Source organism: Mandrillus leucophaeus, unplaced genomic scaffold (assembly GCF_000951045.1).
Source record: "Mandrillus leucophaeus isolate KB7577 unplaced genomic scaffold, Mleu.le_1.0 Scaffold107, whole genome shotgun sequence".
In the NCBI taxonomy this organism is placed as follows: Eukaryota; Metazoa; Chordata; class Mammalia; order Primates; family Cercopithecidae; genus Mandrillus; species Mandrillus leucophaeus.
Genome location: NW_012098876.1, coordinates 1,538,793 through 1,561,714, shown reverse-complemented (window position 1 = coordinate 1,561,714; position 22,922 = coordinate 1,538,793). Strand labels below are relative to the sequence as shown.

General features: G+C 40.3%; 1 pseudogene; it reads left to right on the top strand.

Annotated features, from left to right (window-relative positions):
* Positions 1 to 20,878, top strand: part of LOC105543650 — a 191,286-nt pseudogene extending 170,408 nt beyond the window's left edge.
* The last annotated feature ends 2,044 nt before the right edge of the window (positions 20,879 to 22,922 follow it).

Genomic DNA, 22,922 nt, shown 5'->3' with positions numbered 1-22,922 from the left:
TGGTCTTGTGACTCCTACCTAGAAAGTGACTCAAGAAGACAGCTTCAACCTCCTGTGATTTCATTCCCAACCCAACCAATCAGCATTACACATTCTTTACCCTCCTGCCTACTAAATTATCCTTGAAAAACTCTAGCCTTTGAATTCTCAGGGAGGTTGATTTGATTAATAACTCCCATCCTTCAGCTTGGCTGGCCATGTGATTATCAAACACTCTACTGCAACCCTGTTGTCTCAGGTAATTAGCTTTATCTGTGCAATGGGAAAGAAGAAACTGTCAGGCATTACATTCTGTAAAGATCTAAATATGGGAGGCCAAATGTGCTTTTTCAAATTTAAGCTCCTGAGCCCAGATTACCACTTCCTCTACCACCAATTTCTAACCTCAGCAAGTATTGAGCAAGCATTTGTACAGCAGGTGTACATACAAGACAGAATGGTCAAATAAACAAGCACCCATGTAGTCTTAGAGAAATCTTTCCCATAGAACATCAGATTTGCATTTTCATTAGCTTGAGTTTATTAACAAGGAAACCTGGAAAAGTTTCCATAGAGAAGCTGAGGAGTATAGTGGGAAATTTTCTCAAAGCCAAGCCGCAAAGATGGCATTATACACTGCAAAAGTGGGTGCCTTCAAGATGCAAGTGATATAATCAAAGAAGAAAGAATGATGTGCATATAGTTGTGACTGAGTGGTAAGGTATTGGGTTTGTACTAGAGATATAGACATTAATAAGATAGACACAATTTCTGCCCCTCGTGGAGCATATAGTTTATGAGGAAAGATAGATAAATACTTGGAAATTTGATAAGCATTGTGAAAGAGGAGGTGGAGGGAGTTGTGGATTATAGAACGAGCATTTAATTTGGGGCAGTTAGAAAAGACTTTCTTAATCAATATATCAAAGAAATGTCTGCATTCCCATGTTAGTGCAGCATTATTCACAATAGCCAAGATATAGAATCAACCTAGGTGTCCAACAAATGAATGAATATAGAAAATGTGGTATATATAAACAATGGAATATTATGCAGCCATAAAAAGAATGAAATTCTGCCATTTGCAGCAATATGAATAGAACTGGAGGTCATTAAATGAAGTGAAATACGCCAGGCACAGGAAGACAAATATTGCATGTTCTTACTCATATGTGAGGGCTAAAAAGTGAATCTCTTGGAGGTAGAGAGTAGAATGGTGGTTATGAGAGGCTGAGAAGAGAAGGGAGAGAAATGAGGAGAAATTAGTTGAATAACTAGAAGAGAAGAACTGTATTATTCCCAAAATTTAGAAAAAAGATCAATATTGGAGGTGATGAATATCCCAATTACCCTGGTTTGATCATAACACATTGTATGCAAGTATCAAAATAACATATGCACCCCCCAAAATATGTATGACTATTATATATTAACTGTTAAACATTTTAAAAATAAAATTTAGGAAAGAAAAGGCTTCCTTGAGGAAGTGGCTTGGAAGCTGAGACCTAAATGTTGTGTGGTCTATTAATTAGAACATGGCAGCTCATACTGCTGCCCACAGCAATTCTCACCGTTTTCAGCTCCCCACCTTTGCATCTGAGAAGCTCCCACCAGGCACAGTGCATCACAGTCATCAAAGCTCAGCAGCAAGCCACCCACCTTATTCCATTAGGAAGACAACAAGACAGATAAGTGGAGAAATATGTTGAAAACTATTATCAGTCCAAGAAAGCTTAAATGGAAAAACCCAAAGTTGATTAGATGGGTCATCACAGAAGTGAGCTGATTTGAATTCTGTAAAATAGGTAATCACAAACTCCTGCCAAAATCACGATCGCTACTTCCCACAGTCAAGAATAGTGCTCCACTTTTTTTTTGATACAGTCTTTAAAAGATAATGAGACACAAAACCTCAGCTTTATAAATGAAACAAGAAGGAGGAACTTCTTGTCAATCTTTTGACAAAAGTATTTGAACACTTTCCTTCTAGATTGGTAGAAAAAGAAAAATAGCAGCAGTTATTCAACAGTCAATATGATTCTGAAATGTAAAGATAAATGTACATTGATTTTCTAAAACGCCATGTTTCAGTCAGAACTGTAGCATTTGATCCTATATTTCTCATAATAACAATAAGCAACTATTCCCCTTAACCAGCAATAATCTAGTTGGCAAAGAGATGCGTGCAGCTTGATCCAACTAACAGGGCTGGATGTGGAGAGCTCTTAGCAAAGTGATTAGGACAACTACATGAGTATTAATGTTTTGTCTTTTGAAAGTGTGCGAGCATAACAAATAAACATGTTCTTTGATTTAATTCCCATAATTAAGATCCCAGTTTCTTCTGGGGTTATTCTAACCACATGTGACGTCTTGTTCATTAGCTACACAAAGAGAACCTGAGATGAACCAAAAAAGGTTGTGAGAAACCTTAACAGAAAGCCCAAGGTGTGTTGCCCTCAACATTGGCATTACAAGAACACCCTCCAGCTGCCTTCTCCTTTTACCTATGATAGGTCCTACTTGTCCTCATTCCTCTGCCAAAGCAAATTAAACCAAGCTCCCTTTGCTAACCTTGAAGGCATTCTAAGGTGGACCAAAAAACTACGTTAGCTAAGACAGCTTTCTTTTCAGCCAAGAGCGGAGACTCAAGGAGCCCTGACTATCAAAAGCACTCACTCAGCTACCAGAAATTCTTTTGTTAGGACAAAGAGGCCACATGGGTGCATCAGTCCTGGTACTCTGTGGTGTATGTTAACAGGCAGGAAGACTTCAGAGGAAATTGTTTCTGGCCTTTCTTTGAAATAAACGTAACTGTAACTTTGAGTTTGGGGATGTACAAGTCCCTAAGTGAACTCCTGGGTAATCTCATACATTGTGATACATTCACTACTTGGAAATAAAAGTCTGTGAGTTACGTCTTATTCTTCTCAGGAAGAATCTCTTGAGAAAATTATAGCAAAGCAATAGAATGTTTTGTTTTCTGTTTGAAAATAAAAATGACTGACAGTATCATTTTCTATTTTGATATTTTTGTCATGAAAAATTTGCCTTTTGCCTTATTTGCAATGTGACTTGAACAATGATGATTTTACCATTCATATAAGGATGGTTACAATCTTCCCACTAGGGCTAATATTCGTCAAACTAGTCAATATACTTGATTTCCTCCAAATATTCATGAAGCATTTAAAAAATTGATTTCTCGGTTGTGAATCAGTTGGATGAAGTAAAATGCAGGGAGTTTTCAACACACAGGTCAGTTTTCAGTATTCTGTGATTTGTAGTAGATTCGGTCCTTCTTCAAAATAATATGCCAGCACAACCATTGGATGATTTATTGCATTCCCTTCCTGAACTTCCTTCTCCTCTCTGCCCCCAACACCAAAAAAATCCAAACAAAACAAAAGGTTTAAGATATAAATATTAGCTCATAGACTGTCAATGTTCCAAATATCAATAAGAGAAATAAAAGGCCACACACTGATTATTGGTTTAACTGTCAGTAGACTCAAGGACATACAAAATGACTTCAATCTGTCTAAATGACTGCCTTTTGTCTACCTGGTCCAGACCTGTTTGAAATTATACAAACTCAGATTCTATTTGGAATATTCACAAGCCCTTTCTGTTCATATAATTCCCTTCTTTAAATTGACTAATGGTCTCTTCCTTTTCTCCCTTCTACTCGCTCTCCTCCCACACTCTTAAAGGTTTTGGCTTCTAGGAGTGACATGACTGAACTATTTAGAAGCTTTTTCATGGCTCTAAAGGAAAAACCTTTGACATTTTCACATAGGGAGCTTTCCTTTGTGATAGAGACAACTCTTTTAAGTTCCACATGATGTTCTTAATTATACACACTTCCTAAGTAGCTGTGGTTTTATTTTCTGTTTTTAAATGTTAATTAAGAAGATCATAAATGTTCTTACAGTTTTGTTAATCATTTTCACATGGACAGTATTACACTTGGCACAATGCAGCATTCCAGTTTTCCCTAAAAAAAAAAAAAAAAAAAAAAAAAATCCAAAAAATATTCTTCCTACTCTTTTCTCTTCCCTAATAAAATCTCTGCTTCAAACACCCCCAAAAAATAGACCTATTTGCTTCCTTCCTTTTCTGTTTTTTCCGTCTAAACATAGGGAATTTGTCTCCAGGAAAGAGAAACGTGGGGCTGGGGTACAAGGATGGGAGTGAAACTTACTTTTCATGTGTTTCATTTTCTATTGGTTACGAAAACCTCCCAACTTACATCAACAAATGTATCAGCTCATGATCAGAACTCTCAGTTGGCTTGACTGATGTCTCTAGCCTGGGTTTCGTAAGGCTGATATCAAGGTATCAGCAGTGCTGTATTCCTTACTAGAGGCTCTGGGGAAGGATCTGCTTTAAACCCATTTGGGCTGTTGGCAAAATTCAATGCCTTGTGGTTGTAGGGCTGAAGTCCCTGTTTCCTTGCTGGCTGTCAGTCAGTCACTGGTCTTTGAAGCCATCTGCATTTCACATGGTCTCTCCAGCAACAGCTGGTCAAATCTCACTCATATTTGGAATCTCTCTGCCTTCCTCTGCTGCTACATCTCTTGGACTCCAGCCGGAGTAATTCCTGTTTTAAAGGGCTCATTGGATTAGATTGGGTCCACCTGCATAATCACAGATATTCTCCCTATCTTAAAGTCCATAACCTTAATTACATATGAAAATTTTTTTGTTTGTTTTGTTTTGTTTGTTTTTCCATGTAACATATTCACAGGATCCAGGGATTAGACTGTGGACATCTTTGGGAGGGAGGCATAATTTTACCTTCCACATCACCGTATATTTTTCATTGTATTTTGAATTTATACCCTGTGTAAGTACTACCTATTCAAAAATGTATTAAAATAATAAAAAAGGACATATGGAACAACAATAGGGTAACATTTACATAAATTGTAGTTCATTTGCTGAGCACTAACCAATTGCCAGGTTCTGTTCTAAGTGCTGTATATACATATTACCCAAGTTTTTCATCACCACATTATGGTCTGAGGAAGCCAAGGCCCAGAAGGGTTGTGTTTGCCCAAGGTCACACAGCTGGTATGTGGTAGAGTCTTGCATGTCCAGAGGTATCTTATACCACCAGGGCCTGCTTCTAAGCACTCTGCAGCACTGCTTAGCAAATCCCAGCTTAGGGGAACCTCTGCTGTAATTCCTTCTTCCTCTTTCCCTCTTGCACAGATTTCTCTAGGGGAATCAATGGCTGAGGGAAGCAACGTTCAGTGCGGCACGCTTTAGAGAGCCTGGGGAAAGCTTTCTGGTTCTAACAGATTAACTCCCTGTTCATGCCATTTCCCCTCTGCCCAACCCAGGTGGGAGAAAGCCAGAGGCCACCCCCAGGACCAGTAGCTTGGGCTAGGTACAGGCTAGTGAGAATGAGGCACTGGGTGTAATTTTTAGAAATGGCAGGTGACAAAGCCCCCTCCCTTCCTATACCTGTTTCCAAGTATCAGATGCACGTATTACCCCAAAAGCAACTGAGTAGCCAACTACCTAATAGGCTCTCTGAAGCCTCTGCCACAGACCACCTCTCAGTTAACAGGATGTTCCATTTTTCCTAAGCCAAGAAGGAAGACCCAAGCCTACGTAAGCATACAGTAAGCAGAAGCAGGTCGGGGGCAGAGCCAGCTGACACATCCCTTCATATACAGGTGGTCCCCAGCAGATGGTTCAACCTATCATTTTTTGATATTACCATAGGAAGAAAGTGATACACATTCAATAGAATGTACTTCAAGTAACCATACAACCATTCTATTTTTCTCTTTCAGTACAGATGTTTCTTGACTTACAGTGGGGTTACATCCGCACCCGTACTAAATTGAAAACATTGTTAAGTCAAAGATGTATTTAATACTGTACACCTAACCTACTGAACATTACTGCTTAGCCAAGCCTACCTTAACATGTTCAGAACACTTACATTTGCCTACAGCTGTGCAAAATTATCTAACACAAAGCCTATTTTATAATAAAGTGTTGAATATCTCATGTAATTTATTGAATACTTTACTGGAAGTAAAAAACAGAGTGGTAAGGTTTCTACTGAATGTGTAGTACTTTCTCACCATTGTAAAGTTAAAAAATCTCAAAATATCTTAGTTGAGAGCATCTGTACACACATAAGGCCTCCTGTCTATTGCATGTAAGATTATACTCTATTTTTCTCAATTATACAAATATTACCTCTTCACTGAAGAGAAGTTATAAATTATATAAACAACGAAGAGAAAACATTAAGTTACCATCCTCTCTCCATCAACAGAGAGCCACTGACATATACTGGTGTGTGCACTTCCAGGTGTGTGTGTGACAAACAGAGAGAGAGAAAGACAAAGAGAATACATTGATTTCTCTTTTTCAAAAGTGGAATCATACTACATATAGTTTAACTCCATTTTATTTACATTAATTATTTTTGCGAACATTTTTTCATGTCAGTAGACAAATTTCTGCAACAAAACTATTACAGTTCAAAGGGAGGTTTTGAAAATACTTTTAAATGAGTAACAAATTCATGCAAGAAAAATCAGAAAATACAGGTAAGCAAAATAAAATTGTAATTGCACCATGTGAAGACAACCACTGTTTACATTTCCACCTTTGTTGTTATTGGATATACACTACTCTACTCCTCCAAAGTTGAACACTATTGCCAAGGGTTTTGCTAGACATGCTTTTGCTAGACATGCTCTTGCTAGACAGGCACCAGCAATGATGGAACAAGCTAAACCTTTGTTCACACCCTTGATCATTTCCTAAAGGACTAAGTCCTTGATTGTCCTAGATGAAGTGTTGGGTCAAAAGACATGAACATTTTTAAGGCCATTGGTCAATGTTGGCAAAATGTTTTCTTAGAGAGTTTATAGAGTATGCGAGTACATTTTTCCAGGTCCTCTCACCAATCTTGGGAGGTATAAATTTATTAAAAGTCTTTCAAGCATATCACTTAACAACATTTTCAACTTTGGCACTACACAAAGATGTTTTGGGTCTTGGTTTGGAAGCATAAGCTCTAAACAGCTTTTCTGGGATACTGCTTTAATCAGGTCCTGGCCTACTGTGAGAGGCAGACATGTTTTTGTGCAGGAAAAATCAGGAAAGACATGAATATTTACATGAAGAAAACTATGAAATTACCAAAGAAAAATTCAGCTGGAGAAAGAAATAGAATACTCATCGAAATTGTTTCCAGAAGGAAATCTTTGCTTTGATTTCATTTTCTTCAGCACCCGATCCTAAGGAAGCATCCCATCCTCTCCCTTCTTGTTCTGCATGTCAGAAGACAGAGTACCAGTTGTGAAGTTTCCTCCTTGAGATCCCTTTCGTGGATCTGGTTTAAGTCCGAGAGCATATAATCTACTATATGGAGCTCAGTGCAACAAAGGCATCAGACAATTTCCAGCAATTATCTGAGAAATTCTATTTCACACACTAAATCTCCAGCTTTAATCAACTTGCAAATCCCAATCATCCCCAGCAGTGAGCAATCACAGGTCTGAAGGAAGTAGTGATTGTGTCCGTGACCCCAGAAGACCTCTCTCCATCAGGTATCATTTGGAAATCCCTGGGGTCTGATTGCCTCCTATTAAACTTTCACTATTTCCAGATGAGCTATCTGAATAGAGGAAATGATGCCCAGCTGCTGGAAGGGCTGCTAACTTGGGGCCAGCTGAAACCGCCTGTGTCCTGCAGGCTGAAAATTGAGGAAGAGAAACAATGACCCAGGAGATAAATGTGTATTCTGTTCCTTTGCATCATCAGAAGGCTGGCTTGACCAGAGGTTTTTCTCCCAGCAGCTATGGTGGCGATATCTCTGTGGCAGCCATCTGAGGGTAATTGATTCCTTGGCTAATTTGGCCTGGGTGCCAGCAGCCACTTTGAGGCAACATTTACCCAGAGCTCCTAGCTTAACCTCAGCAGTTAAGCATTTTTGGCACTGCCAAAAGCTGTCACCTTACCCTGCATAACCCCCAAAGGCAGTGCTTGTAGTGTGCAGCAGAAATCCAAATTGTGTCTGTGTGTGTGTGTATATATATATATATAAAATATATATATAAATATATGTTTATATCAGCAAGTGGAATAGATCAGCTCTTAATGAATGAGCACATAAAGAGGATCCATTCTAAACATCTGCAAGTGCAAAACCACATGCCTAGTGAAGAATTTTTTTTCCGTTCTAATGTAAGATCTACCTAGGAAAGAATATCACAAAACTTACTGCTTTATGTTATGAGTTTAAAAAAAAAAAATTTAAAAAAACCTGTTTCTGGTAGTTTGCTAAGCATTGAGGTAGAAGAAAGAATACAGGAGGAGCCAAAATTTGCATTTAGAAAATGAGACCTTCCTCCCAGAACTGCCAACACAGATGCTCCAAAACACTTTGTTGAAAATTAATTCTCTCCACAGAAACAATAATGGAATTCTAACCAATTTTTTCTTTTTAAAGAAATAGATTATATTTATGCTATAATTAAACCCAGCAAAAAGACCATAGGCATTTCTTCAACTAGGTCAGAAATTATGAAGTTAGGTGTGCCAACACTGCTATCAGACACACCTGCCAACGATTTCGCATCTTCCCACTTCATGCTTCTCTGAACAGCAGGAAATGTTCAGCGTTGTCACAAAGCTGCTTTCCTCTGCCTTGCTACGCAAGCGTCTTCTACCTGCAGTATTTTTCACGGTTTATTTTTCCTATCTTGCAAAAACGAACCACACCTACCTGTTTCCCTATCTACAAAGATTCCTCCCATAATTTTTAATTGTTAAGTAAAGACTTTATTCCCTTTTATTGATCAAATTTGAACTTTATGCCTAAGATATTTGTACTTCTTTTTTTTTTTTTTCCCCCCCCCCACTTTTCTGGTGGTTTTTTTTTTTTTTCTTGCTTGGGTTGCATATTCTGTAAAACAATGAGAAATAATATCAGAAGAGAGTTACTACCACATGCTCCGATATGATGATATGGCACCCGCCACAGGCCAGGTGTCCTTTGAGGGATGCTTGACTCTGCCACTGCTCCTCAGAAAGCAAGACAAGCCTGGGAGTTTATGCCACTATTTCTGACCACACAGTAGGCCTGATCCAATAGCTAGGCATATGAAAGCCTAATATCAGGATAATCCTGAGACATAATTCAGATTTTCCCAATGGGATCAGGCTGGAGATAACCTCCATAGGATTTTGCTTGAAATTTTATCCCTGCAGGGGGGTTTCTTCCTATTTCCAGTATCTATTGTTACACAATAAGCCACCCAAACATTAAGTCTTCTATCACTGTGAAACTACCCCAAATTTCAATTTTCCATTGCTTCATAACAAACTATTCCAAAATTTAAAAGTGCAATTATTGTATTTGCTCATATTCTGTTGGTTGGGAATTCGCTGTCTGTGGTGTTTGGGACCTCAGTTGGGATGGCTGAAATGACTGTAGGGGCTGGCTGAACTGGCTGGACTGGTGTCATACATCTGGGGCTTTGGTTTTCACTGCCAGCTGGATTCCCATGTCACCTTCCCACAGTGCTAGCTCAAACTTCACACCTTGGTGGTCTCAGGTGGTCGGGTTACTTACATGGCAACTGGTATTTTCATCCTCCTTTTCCCACACACAGTCTTCATAGCTTGAACTACTTACAACAGTGGTTTGTTTCTGTTTTTGGTTTTTTTTTTTTTTTTGAGATGGCGTCTTGCTCTGTCCCCAGGCTGGAGTGCAATGGTGCGATCTTGGCTCACTGAAACCTCTGCCTCCTGGGTTTCTCTCCTGGGAAATAGACCCCTCCCTGGTAGATGGAGTGGTTTGTACAAACATGGAGGAAAGGAATGGGAGGCAGCCACCTTTAAAAACCAGCTACTACACTCTGCTTCCTGTCCTGCTTGCTCTTTAACAGGTTTCTCCTGGGAGCACTTTCTAAATGAAATCACCTACACATAAACTCTCATCTCAGAATCTTGCCTCTGGGAAACCTGACCCTAAGATAAAGGTTATTTCAATCCAAAGATTTCAGCCTCCTGTTCTGGGAAGGTTTGTTACTAACATGAACTAAATCCAAGTCTCCATCCTGACATTGGCAAAATCCCAGGAGCAGGCATTATAGCTCTAAATCAGGGGGTCCCCAATTTGGGATGCTCATTACAAACACTTGGGAACTCAAGAAAAAAAAAAAAAAAAAAAAAACCCTTAATGTTTGGGACCTACTCCAGGGATTCTGAATTCCTTGGGCTGGAATAAGATGTATGCATGGATATTTTTGGTATTTTTTTAAAGTTCCCCTGGTAATTCAAATGTGCAGTTCAGGTTAGGAACCACTGTTCTGGCTGGGTACAGTGGCTCACGCCAGTAATCCCAGCACTTTGGGAGGCCCAGGTGGGTGGATCACGAGGTCAAGAGATTGAGACCATCCTGGCCAACATGGTGAAACCCTGTCTATACTAAAAATACCAAAATTAGCTGGGCGTGGCGGCACATGCCTGTCGTCCCACCTACTCAGGAGGCTGAGGCAGGAGAATCACTTGAACCCAGGAGGCAGAGGTTTCAGTGAGCCAAGATCGCACTATTGCACTCCAGCCTGGCGACAGAGCGAGACGCCATCTCAAAAAAAAAAAAAAAAAACCAGAAACAAACCACTGTTGTAAGTGGTTCAAGCTATGAAGACTGCGTGTGGGAAAAGGAGGATGAAAATACCACAAGATATCCTGTGAAGGCAAAAAATAAATAACCCTTAACCAAATTACCCCTTGCCCTGGGGCCAAAATCTTATAGCTGCCATCAGATAACATGGGTTGCAAATCTGGTTTTCAAATCCAGTTGCTGTAGGTCTAGGAGCAGAGTGGCTTCTTTTACACGTCTTGTCTGAATAAAAGTCACATACATATACTCTACTAGTTCAGTTTGGAAAAATAAATTCTAGCCATTGTGTACCCTTTGCCTTATGGCCTACAGTATATGAAATATTATTTCTAAATCCTACTAGAGTTTTATAGAAATAGTAATATCTAGCCTTCTCTTTACTAGGGACAAAGAACAATCTTGGTTATATTAGCACCTGAGTTGGAAAAAACAACTTTTGGTGCCATTTATTAAACTTCAAGAGTGAAATCTGATTATTAAAGTTCCACAGTGTAAAAGAATATTTCAGAGTATAAAGAACTCGCAAACACTTTTCCTGGCTAATTCCACAATCAATAGGACAATATTTTCCCTTTTCTTCTTGCTGAGTCTCTTAATCTTTAAATGATACAGAGGAGAGCGTATTCTAACTTCCTGTAATTACATTTTCTTGTTAAACTTTATCCTTAGTCCTAATTCTCAATTTGGTTTCTATAATCACTGGCTTTTATTCTATAAAACTTTGTTTTGTAATTAGCAAGATAGAGCTCAATGTAACACAAAATATGTGCTAACACAGAACCAGGTTTTGCTCTTCCATGCATGAATGCCAAGTGTAGAGAAGATAACCTGCAAAAACAGTTCAAGGGAAACTTGATCTCATCCCAGAAATAACAGCCTCCTCTTTCATGGGAGGCAGCAATCTTAAAATGTTGCATTTCAACACTGTACTTCCACTTCTTGCAGGAATTATAACTTTGTAACGTCTCCGAAATGGTGATATGTCTTATAATTGTCAACGTTTCATTGGCAGGTTTTTTTCCTTCATAGTGGTAAATAAAATAATAGTGTACCTTAAAACTGACAATGTCTTAGTTCGGATGAAATATGGCAATCCGCATTCACCCAGCTAAAGAAAGCATGGTATAAATTTCAAATTAAAATGCAGATATGTGAAAGGCAAAGAGAAAAATGGAATTTCCTGTCTAATGTAGCCCCTTTTGAACCCTCTCAGGAGCAAACAGCAATAACCAAAGCTTGGAGTGCTAGATGCAGGTCACTGCATATACCCTCTTTCTCATCTATTGCAATTTTGAGCATATTGCCTACATTTAGGATAATCTATAAGAAGCTATCTCAACAGTATGTGTTTTTTTGTTTTGTTTTGTTTTTTAAGATGGCTGATTAGAGGCATTGTAAGCATGCCTCATCCACTGAGAAGTACCAAAAAAGTGTGTAGACAGTCTTTTCTTCTTTTTTTTCTTTTTTTTTTTTTTTTTTTTGAGATGGAGTCTTGCTCTGTCACCAGGTTGGAGTGCAGTGGCGCGACCACAGCTCACTGCAACCTCTGCTTCCCGGGCTCAAGCGATTCTCCTTCCTCAGCCTCCTGAGTAGCTGGGGTTACAGGCACCTGCCACCACGCCCAGCTAATTTTTGGTTTTTTAGTAGAAATGGGGTTTCACCATGTTGGCCAGGATGGTCTTGATCTCTGGACCTCCTGATCCACCCACCTCTGCCTCCCAAAGTGCTAGGATTACAGGCAGGAGCCACCGTGCCTGGCCAACATTCACATTTTAAATATATTATCCAAGGTGGAACATGGGAGTTTGACAGAAAAAAAAAAATGATAGGAAACACTAAAATCTAGGAAGGAGAAGGAAAATGTGCAGCTTGTGTGGCTATGATTGGCCCCAAACTGGTAGTGAATTACTTAGTACAGCGGAAGGTGAGTGAGTGTCTTCCTGCAGTTTACCTTCTCACTTGGGAATTGTACTATCCAGGCCATAGGAGAAACACTTTGACTCTCCCAAGCCCTGATTCTGACTTGGGAGCAGCCAGGAGACCGTGGGAAGGAACTCCAAGGAGGGAACACACCTTGGGTCTCACACTCTGGGACCTGAGGAGCTACAATAAAACACCATTCTTGATCCTTGCTTTTAGCAGACTATGCTCAGTCCTGGGAACCAGTGGCACCAGTCCCGGGCATTGGGGAAACTCAGGCTGCTGCTTCCAGAGCCGGGGCATGGGGCCAAAGTAGGAGTGTGGGGGCGGCTTTTGCAAACAGGACTGGGAAGCAAGTGTGCTGTGGGCTGCAGCTGCTGGTGCTAGATGTGGGCAACTCCTCCACTTGTCCTGAGCAAGACAAGAGTTGCTGCAGAAGCTTGGACATGGAACTGGGCAGGGGGCCCCCATGGCCCAGGGCTGAGTTCCGGGCTAGGCATGAACTACCAGGTCTGACTGAACAGCCAAGATGGGGGAGGGATCCCCCAGCTGCAACAGCCAGGATGGGGGAGGGAGCCCCACAAGCACTGGGGCATGAAAAGGATGAAAGTCTCCCAGCTGCTGGCCAAGGGTGGGGCTGCTGAGACTGCTAGAACTGGCCACCCCCACCACATGGTAAGACCTCACTGTAGTGCTGGTTGCCCCTCACCCAAGCATTTCTCCAGGGCCTAAGGATCACCCCACCCCACCCCCAACTCCTCAACACAGCTAGTCCATGCACTCATCATTGGGGAACCTATGTACAAGTTTGCCTGGTCTGGCTCTGCTTGGCTTCACTCCACCATCTAAGACAGAGTGCAAGATCCATGGTCCTGGGGGTTCCATAACCCAGTCCATCACCTGGGGCTCCTAAGCACTTATTCTAGGGGACAGAGGCTGGGCACAAAGAACATATCACTACCACCTCAAGCACCTGCAGGTACTTGCTTCTACCTGCAAGCACCACCTAGTGGCCTGGAAGCCAGCCTGCATGGCCCATTGCAACAACTGCCAACACAAAAGCACAGCACTTGGGAATCAGAAGAGCATCTCACCATTACTGCTGCCACCATTGCCCACATCATGCAACTGCTCAGGAACTCAAGAGCCTGCTCACCCACCCAGTCCACCACTACCACAACCAGCATTGAGAAAGGCACCCAGAGGCTCAAGAATCAGCCTGCTTGGAATCACCAATACAAGTGTCAGAATACACTGCCACAGAGCACAAGGATAGACATGCTGAGCCCCACTGAAACCTAAAGACAGACCAATCTGGCATTTCAGACCCTAGCATAAGTTCACCACAGCCTCCACCAATAACCGCACCCTAACACGCCAAGGAAACCACAGATACCACTGACGCTATTTATAGCCAATGAAATTGTAGTAGTCTTCCCTACCCCATGCACCCAAAAGCAAAGCCAAAGGGTCCTACCCAAACAACATCATAGTCACATATTCAGGAAAAAGCCCCCTCAATGAAGGAAAATTCAAAAAATAAAGAGAAGCAAATGCTGTAAAGACATAAGAAACATGAAAAAGCAATATGACACCCTCATAGGAACATAATAATTCTCCAGCAATAGATCCTAACCAAAAAGCAATGCTCAAAATGCCAGATAAAGAATTCAAAATATTTATTTTTAGAAGTTCAGTGATGCAAGAGAAATATGAAAAGCAATACAAACAGCTCAAAAATCAATACAGGAAATAAGTGAAAAATGTATCAAAGAGATAAATATCTTTTTAAAAAAACAGACATTCTGGAACTGAAAAAGTCATCAAAGCAAGAACAAAATGCAATCGAAAGCTGCAAAAATAGACTAGGCCAAGCAGAATAGAGAATTTCAGAACCTGAAGACAAATATTTTGAAATAATCTGGTCAGACAAAAAATAAAGAAAAAATATTTTTCAAAAAATGAACAAAGCCTTTGAGATACTTGGGACTACATAAAGCAACTGAATGTATTAATTGTTAGTATCCCTGAGAGTAAAGAGAAATTGAAAGGCTTAGAAAACCTACTTAACAAAGTAGTAAATGAAAACTTCATAATTCTAGGAAGAGATTTAGACATCCAGATATAGGAGGCTCAATGATCCCCAGAAAATACAATGCAAAAAGTACTTCACCATGGCCTATTGCAATTCAGCTGTCTAAAGTCAAAGTAACAGTACAAATTCTAAAATCAGCAAGAGAAAAACATTTTATCACCTATGAAGGAAACTCTATTGGACTAACAGCTAACTTCTCAGCAGAAACTGTACAGACCAGGAGAAAATGGGATGATATATTCAAAGTACTAAAAGAAAAACACTGTTAGCCAAGGATACTATGTCCAGAAAAATTATCTTTCATAAATAAGGGAAAAATAGTATTTCCCAGACAAGCAAAAGTGAGGAAGTTCATCACCTCTAGACCAGTCCTCCAATAAATGCTTAAGAAAGTTCTATACTCAGAAGCAAAAGATTATTAATAGCTACCATCATGAAAACACTCAAAAATATAAAAGCCATAGGTAGAGCAAACAAACAAGGAAGAGGAAATACTCAAATGTTACCACTGTAGAATACTAACAAACTACAATAGTAAATAATAAGAGAGAAATAAAGGGAAAAAAATAACATATAAAATTACCAGAAATCAAGTATCAAAATAACAGGAATAAGCCCTGATATATCAGTAATAACCCTAAATGTAAACAAATTAAACTTTCCATTTAAAAAATTATAGACTTGCTCAGTGGATTTTTTTAAATGACTCAAGTATAGGCTGCCTACAAGAAATTCATCTCATCTGTAAAAACACATACAGACTGAAAGTAAAGGCATGGAAAAAGAAACTATATGCAAACAGAAACCAAACTTAAGCAGAGTAGTTATATCAGATAAAACAGACTTTAAGTCAAAAACAGTAAAAAGAGAAAAAGAATCTCATAGGATCCAATATCTCATTATAGGATCTAATATCTCATTATGGATCCATAAAAGGATCCATTCAGTAAGAGGATATAAAAATTCTAAACATATGTACCCAAAACTGAAGCACCCAGATTTATAAAGCAAATATTATTAGAATTAAAAGAAAAGACAGACTCCAATACAACAATAGACAGGGATTTCAACACCCCATTCTCAGCATAAGACAGTTCATCTAGACAGAAAATTAACAGAGAAATATTGAATTTAAACTGTACATTAGACCAGAAGGACCTAAAAATCATTTACAGAACATTTCATCCAGTGGCTTTATAATACATATTTTTCTCATCAGCACATGGAACATTCTCCAGGTTGGACCATATGTTAGAACACAAAACAAGTCTCAACAAGTTTCAAAAAAATTGAAATCATATCAAGTACCTTCTCAGACCACAATGAAATAAAGCTAGATATCAACAGCAAGGAGAACTCTGGAAATGATACAAATACATGAAAATTAAACAATATGCTCCTGAATGACTGAATGAAAGAAATTAAGGAGTAAATAAAAAAATTCTTGAAACAAAAAAAAAATCAAAACCCAATATGCCAAAACCTACAGGATACAGCAAAAGCAGTGCTAAGAGGGAAGTTTGTGGCAATAAATGCCTACACCAAAAAAAAAAAAAAGACTCCAAATAAACAACCTATTGATGCATCTCAAGGAACTGGAAAACAAGAACAAACCAAATCCTATATTAGTGGAAGGACAAAAAGAAAAATCAGAGCAGAACTAAACTGAATAGAGACATATACACACACACACACACACACACACACACACACAGGATCAGTGAAACAAAAAGTTGGTTTTCTGAAAAGATAAACAAAATCAATAAACCACTTGATATACTAACCAGGAAAAAAATGAGAGAAAGCCCAATAAAATCAGAAATGAGAAAGGAGACATGATAAATGATACCACAGAATACAAAAAATCATCAGAGACTATTATGAACAACTATACACTCACCAACTAGAAAACATAGAGGAAACTGATAAATTCCTGGAAACATGCAACCTCCCAAGATTGAACCAGGAAGCAACAGAAGACCTGAACAGTCCAATAGTGCATAAAAACATTAAATCCATAACAAAAAAAAAAAATCTCTCAACTAAGAAAAGCCCAGGACCAGATATATTCATAGCCAAATTCTATCAAACATACAAAGAATTAATCTCAATCTTTCTGAAACTGTTCCAAAAATCTGAGGAAGCGGGAATTCTTTCTAACTCATTCCACAAGGCCAGTATAACCCGATACCAAAACCAGACAAGCACACAACAGAACAAAGAAAACTACAGACCAATATCCCTGAATAACATAGACACAAAAATCAACAAAATACTAGCAAATTAAATCCAATGACACATCAGAAAGATAGTATACCACAATCAACTGGGTTTTATACCAGGGATACAAAGATGGTTCAACATACATAAATCAATAAACATGATACATTACATAAACAGAATTAAGGGCAAAATCCATATAATCATCTCAATAGATGCAGGAAAACCACTTCACAAAATTCAGTATCCCTTCATGATAAAAAAAAACCCCTCAACAAATTAGTCATAGAAGAAACGTACCTCAAAATAACAAAGGCCATATACAACAAACCCACAGCCAACATCATACTGAATGAAGAAAAGCTGAAAGCCTTTCCCATAAAAATTGGAACAAGACAAGGATGCCACCCTATTCAACATAGTACTGGCAGTACTGGCCAGAGTAATTAGGCAAGAGAAAGAAATAAAAGACATCCATATGGGAAGAGAGGAAGTCAAATTGTCTCCATGTAATTTGGAAAACCTAAAAACACCACCAAAAACCCTTAGTTTGATAAACGAATTTAGTAAAGTTGCGAGGTACAAAAACAATGTCCAAAAACCAGTAGCATTCCTTTACACCAATAACAATCTAGCTGAGAATCAAGAGGCAATCACATTTACTATAAAAATAGTATAAAAAGAGCTATAAGAATATAAAATACCGGGGGCGAGGTTCTGGCTGGTTGTGTCCTTGCGAGCTGCAGCTGTGATCACTGCGGTAGGCCCAGAAGTGTATCTTGACTCATAAATTGAAGAAGCCAGTGGTGCTGCAAGTGTTCTTTTGGGGTAGTGTCTGGGATCCAGTGCAAGTCAAATCATTGTTCAAATAAGGTGTAATTGAAAAGTGATCCTCTCTACAGAGCCGTCAAAAACAAGTAAATCCGAGTCTGGATCTCGCTCTTCTCGTTCAGGATCTGCATCAAGATCTCGTTCTCATTCATGTTCGAAGTCTCAGTATCTAAGCCGATCTGTCTCTGGTTCAAGGAAGTGCAGGCTGAGTGCTAGGTCTGGTTCCAGATCATGTTCTCCAGCTCAAAACAGAGAAAGAAACCACTCAAGAGTAGATTGGAATCGGGATTTCAGAGGTCACAACAGAGGCTATAGAAGGCCCTATTGTTTCCGTGGATGCAACAAAGGCTTTTATCCATGGGGCCAGTATAACCAAGGAGGCCATGGAAACTACCACTCAAACTGGCAGAATTACCAGCAAGCATACAGGCCGTTGAAGATTCCAGTCCCCAGCGAGAAGGTCCCCTTCACCAAGGTCCAGGAGCCATTCTAGAAACTCTGATAAGTCGTCTTCTGACCAGTCAAGGCGCTCCTCATCCTCCCGTTCTTTCCTCCAACCATAGCCAAGTTGAATCTTCTAAGCGCAAGTCTGCAAGGGAGAAAAGGTCCTCTTCCAAGGATAGCTGGCCATGTCAGGCTGCTAGGGATAACCAGGGAGATGAGGCCAAGGAGCAGACATTCTCTGGAGGCACCTCTCAAGATACAAAAGCATCTGAGAGCTCGAAGCCATGGCCAGATGCCACCTACAGCACTGGTTCTGCATCAGGGGTCTCAGCCGTTTCTAAGCTGAGTCCTTGGGAGTGAGGCCCAGCTCTCAAAAGCCCCCTCCAGTCTGTGGTGGTGAGGCAGCGGTCACTCCTTCCTACCCCCTGCCAAAACCTAGTCCTCCACTTTCCAGCACATCCCAGATGAGCTCAACTCTGCTGAGCAGTGCTGAGTATCAGCCTGGGACACACCAAGGTCAGTTCGACCACGGTTCCTGGGTCCCTGAGTCCATCCAAAAAGAGCCCTGTGGGTAAGAATTCACCATCCATTGGCTCCACATATGTCTCCTCTCAGAAGCAGGAGAGTGCTGCTCCAGGAGGAGCAGCCTATACAAAGAGGTATCTAGAAAAGCAGAAGACAGAATAGAAAAGATAAGGAACAGAAACAAACAAACACAGATAAAGAAAAAATTAAAGAGAAAGGGAGTTTCTCTGATACAGGCTTGGGTGATGGAAAAATGAAATCTGATTCTTTTGCTCCCAAAACTGATTCTGAGAAGCCTTTTTGGGGCAGTCAGTCTCCCAAAAGGTATAAGCACCGAGATGACTTTGAGAAGCAGATGGCTGACTTCCACAAGGAAGAGATGGATGATGAAGGTAAGGACAAAGCTAAGGGAAGGAAGGAGTCTGAGTTTGATGATGAACCCAAAATGTGTTTAAAGTCATAGATGCAAACAAAAACCAGGAGAAGGAGAAGTCAGGCAAATGGGAGGGCCTGGTATATGCACCTCCAGGGAAGGGAAAGCAGAGAAAAACAGAGGAAATGGATGAGGAGTCTTTCCCAGAAAGATCCAAAAAGGAGGACCAGGGCAAGACAACCGAAGGTGGGCACAGGGTCTTTGTACCTGAGAAGAATTTCTGAGTGACTGCTTACAAAGCTGTCCAGGAGAAAAGCTCATCGCCTCCCCCAAGAAAGGCTTCTGAGAGCCAAGACAAGCTGGAAGTGAAAGACTTTTCCACAGGAAGTCTTCCTTTTCCATTACTCGAGAGGCACAGGTCAATGTCCAGATGGACTCTTTTGATGAGGACCTTGCAGGACCCAGTGGCTTATTGGCTCAGGAACACAAGCTTTGCCGAGATCTAGTCCACAGCAACAAAAAGGAACAGGAGTTTTGTTCCACTTTCCAGCACATACAGTCAGCTCAGTCTCAGCGTAGCCCCTCAGAACTGTTTGCCCAACGTATAGTGACCATTGTTCACCATGTTAAAGAGCATCACTTTGGGTCCTCAGGAATGACATTACATGAACGCTTTACTAAATACCTAAAGAGAGGAACTGAGCAGGAGGCAGCCAAAAACAAGAATAGGCCAGAGATACACAGAAGAATAGATGTTTCCCCCAGTACCTGTCTACAAGGCTGAGGGAAAATACAAAGATGATCCTGTTGATCGCAGCCTTGATATTGAACGTTGTAAGAGATTTTTGTTTTCTTTTTTTTTAGACGGAGTCACACTCTGTCGTCCAGGCTGGAATGCTGTGGCATGATCTTGGCTCACTGCAACCTCTGCCTTACAGGTTCAAGTGATTCTTGTGCCTCAGCCTCCCAAGTAGCTGGGATTACAGGCATGTGCCACCACCCCCAGCTAATTTTTGTATTTTTAGTAGAGATGGGGTTTCACCATGTTGGCCAGGATGGTCTCAATCTCCTGACCTCATGATCCACCCACCTCTGCCTCCCAAACTGCTGGGATTACAGGTGTGACCCACAGCGCTCAGCCAGGAGAGAGATCTTAAATGAGGTAAATCAAGAGAATCAGTGGATTCCTGAGACTCCAGCCCCTCAAGGGACAGCTCAGCTGAGAAAACAGAGAAAACTCATAAAGGATCAAAGACGCAGAAGAAGCAGCGGAGAGCAAGAGACAGGTCCAGATCCTCTTCCTCTTCTACCCAGTCATCTCACTCCTACAAAGCAGAAGAGTACACTGAAGAGACAGAGGAAAGAGAAGAGAGCACCACGGGCTTTGAGAAATCAAGACTGGGGACCAAAGGCTTGGTGGGTCCAAGTGAAAGGAGGTGGCAGAACTGGAGGAACCTTTCCATTTCGAGCCAGAGGAAGAGGCTGGTGCAGAGGCAGCTAGTCTGGGAACAATAACAACAACAGCAACAATTTTCAGAAAAGAAACCGAGAAGAGGAGTGGTACCCAGAGTACACACCCAAAAGCAAGAAGTATTACTTGCATGATGACCATGAAGGTGAAGGCAGTGACAAGTGGGTGAGCTGGGGCCAGGTGGAGGAGCCTTTCCTCGGGATCGGGTCCTGTTCACGTTCCAGAAATCAAGTACCAGCCCCAAGTTGGCCCAGGACAAGTTCAGTGGGGGAGGAAAGGGAGATTGAAGATGATGAGAGTGAGACAGAGAACTGAGAAGAGAAGGACAATTTACAACCCACAACCGAGTAGGGGCCACTCTTGACGGGATTCCTTGCCCAGGGGAGAGAGGCGCTGGGAAGATGGCTGGTGAGGAGCTAAACAGAGGAACCTCAAGAAGATTCTGAAAATCCTACCCCACCCCTCACCAGCCATGCAGATTGTACTACCATGGAAGGCATCCCTGGTACTGCCTCCCACTGGACAGAGGAGGCTGGCTGTGGAACCCAAGGGTCAGGTCCAGCTTTTGAGCAGAACACAACTCATTGGACTTTAGCTGTTTTTCTCATTTGTCATTGGTGTGTGGGGGTGGGGGCAGGGGTTAGGGCAGGAGAGCAATGCTTGAATTTTTGTTTCCTATTAGAAACCAACAGTTACGTTCTGAAGTTCATTTCATCTGGAGCTAGGAAGACTAATTTGATGATTTTCAATCTCTTCTCCCCATCCTGATTTTAAAAGCCGTTCTTTTTTTTCTTTTTTTTCTTTTCTTTTTTTTTTTTTTGGCATATGTAGTAATATTAGAAACATTTAATTTGGGAAACTTTGATTCTTAAAAGAGAAAACAAAGCATGTGAATAAACTTTGAAGTGTTCACCTCAGTTTGGGATCAAATTGCTTGGATCTTTGTAAAAACCAGTTTTGTATGTCAAGGAGGAGTTTAAGGCCTTTCTGACCACCTTGTGTTCCCCTTTTCTGCACAGCCATGTATCACGTGGAGTTGCTCCTAACCACACCCCACGTGCCCTTGAGCCCTATTTCCTGATTTCTTCTGGGCTGGACTTCCCATTCTCCACCAGCAGCTCCAGTATCCCAAACTTTCTAGTCCTGCTGATCCTTCCAGCAACGGGGTGGAAACTGGAGGGCAGTATCTGGTCTGTTTTCTAAGAAACTTCTGAATTCTATTATCTTTACAAATGTAAGATGAAAAAATAATTTTTTCAATATTTTTATTAATCTTTTTATAAAATGAAAAGAAACTTATGATCAATTAAGGAAAGTGGTTATGGTTGGGTGGTTCATGGGGTTTTTTGGGGTCTTTAGTTAGTTTTTCTTTCTTTTTCTTTTTTGTCTTTTTAACTTTAAGGTGTTTAAGTTGAAGCATTCTCAGATGTTTGCGGAGAAAATATCCTCTTAAAATGGGTCCTTGTGCTTTTGCCTTCAAGGGAAATGGTCCTGGGCGAGTGAATCACAGGGCATTTATGCATATGTTATATGCAGACTGCACCCACCTCTTCTCCTGAGACTTTCCTCTTGGGTTGTTGTGCTGCTTTCCCCTACTTTGCTACATTTCTATAGTTAAGTTAGTTTTACTTGAATGATTCATGTTTAGGGGGGAAATGAAAATCTCCCTTAAAATTTGTTTCAACTCCTCCTGCAAATAACATAAATGAAGTAGCAGATTTTGTGTGTGTGTGTGTGTATGTGTGTGTGTATAATACCTTAATAAATAAATTTAACCGAGGTGGTAAAACATCTCTATGAGGAAAACCATAAAACACTGATGAAAGAAACTGTGGATGACACAAACAAATGAAATACATCCCATGCTCATGGAGTAAAAGAATTAATATTGTTAAAATGACCATACTTCCCAAAGCAATCTATAGATTCAATGCAATTTCTATCAAAATGCAAACACCATTTTTCACATAATTAGAGAAATAATCCTAAAATTCATATGGAACTAAAAAGGAACCTGAATAGCCAAAGCAATCCTAAGCAAAAAGAACTAAGCTGATGGCATCACATTACCTGACTTCAAATTATATTACCAGGATATGGTAACCAAAAAAACATGGTACTGGTAAAAAAAATAGACACACGGATGGATGGAACAGAAAGAGTACCCAGAAATAAAGCCAAATATTTACAGCCAATTAATCTTTGACAAAACTGACAAAAACATACTGGGGGAAAGGACACCCTTTTCAATAAATGGTACTAGGATAATTGGATTGCCATATGTAGAAGAATGAAACTGGATCCCTATCTCTTACTACATACAAAAATTAATCAAAAAATGAATTAAAGACTTAAATGTAAGACCTAAAACTACAAAAATACTAGAATAAAACCT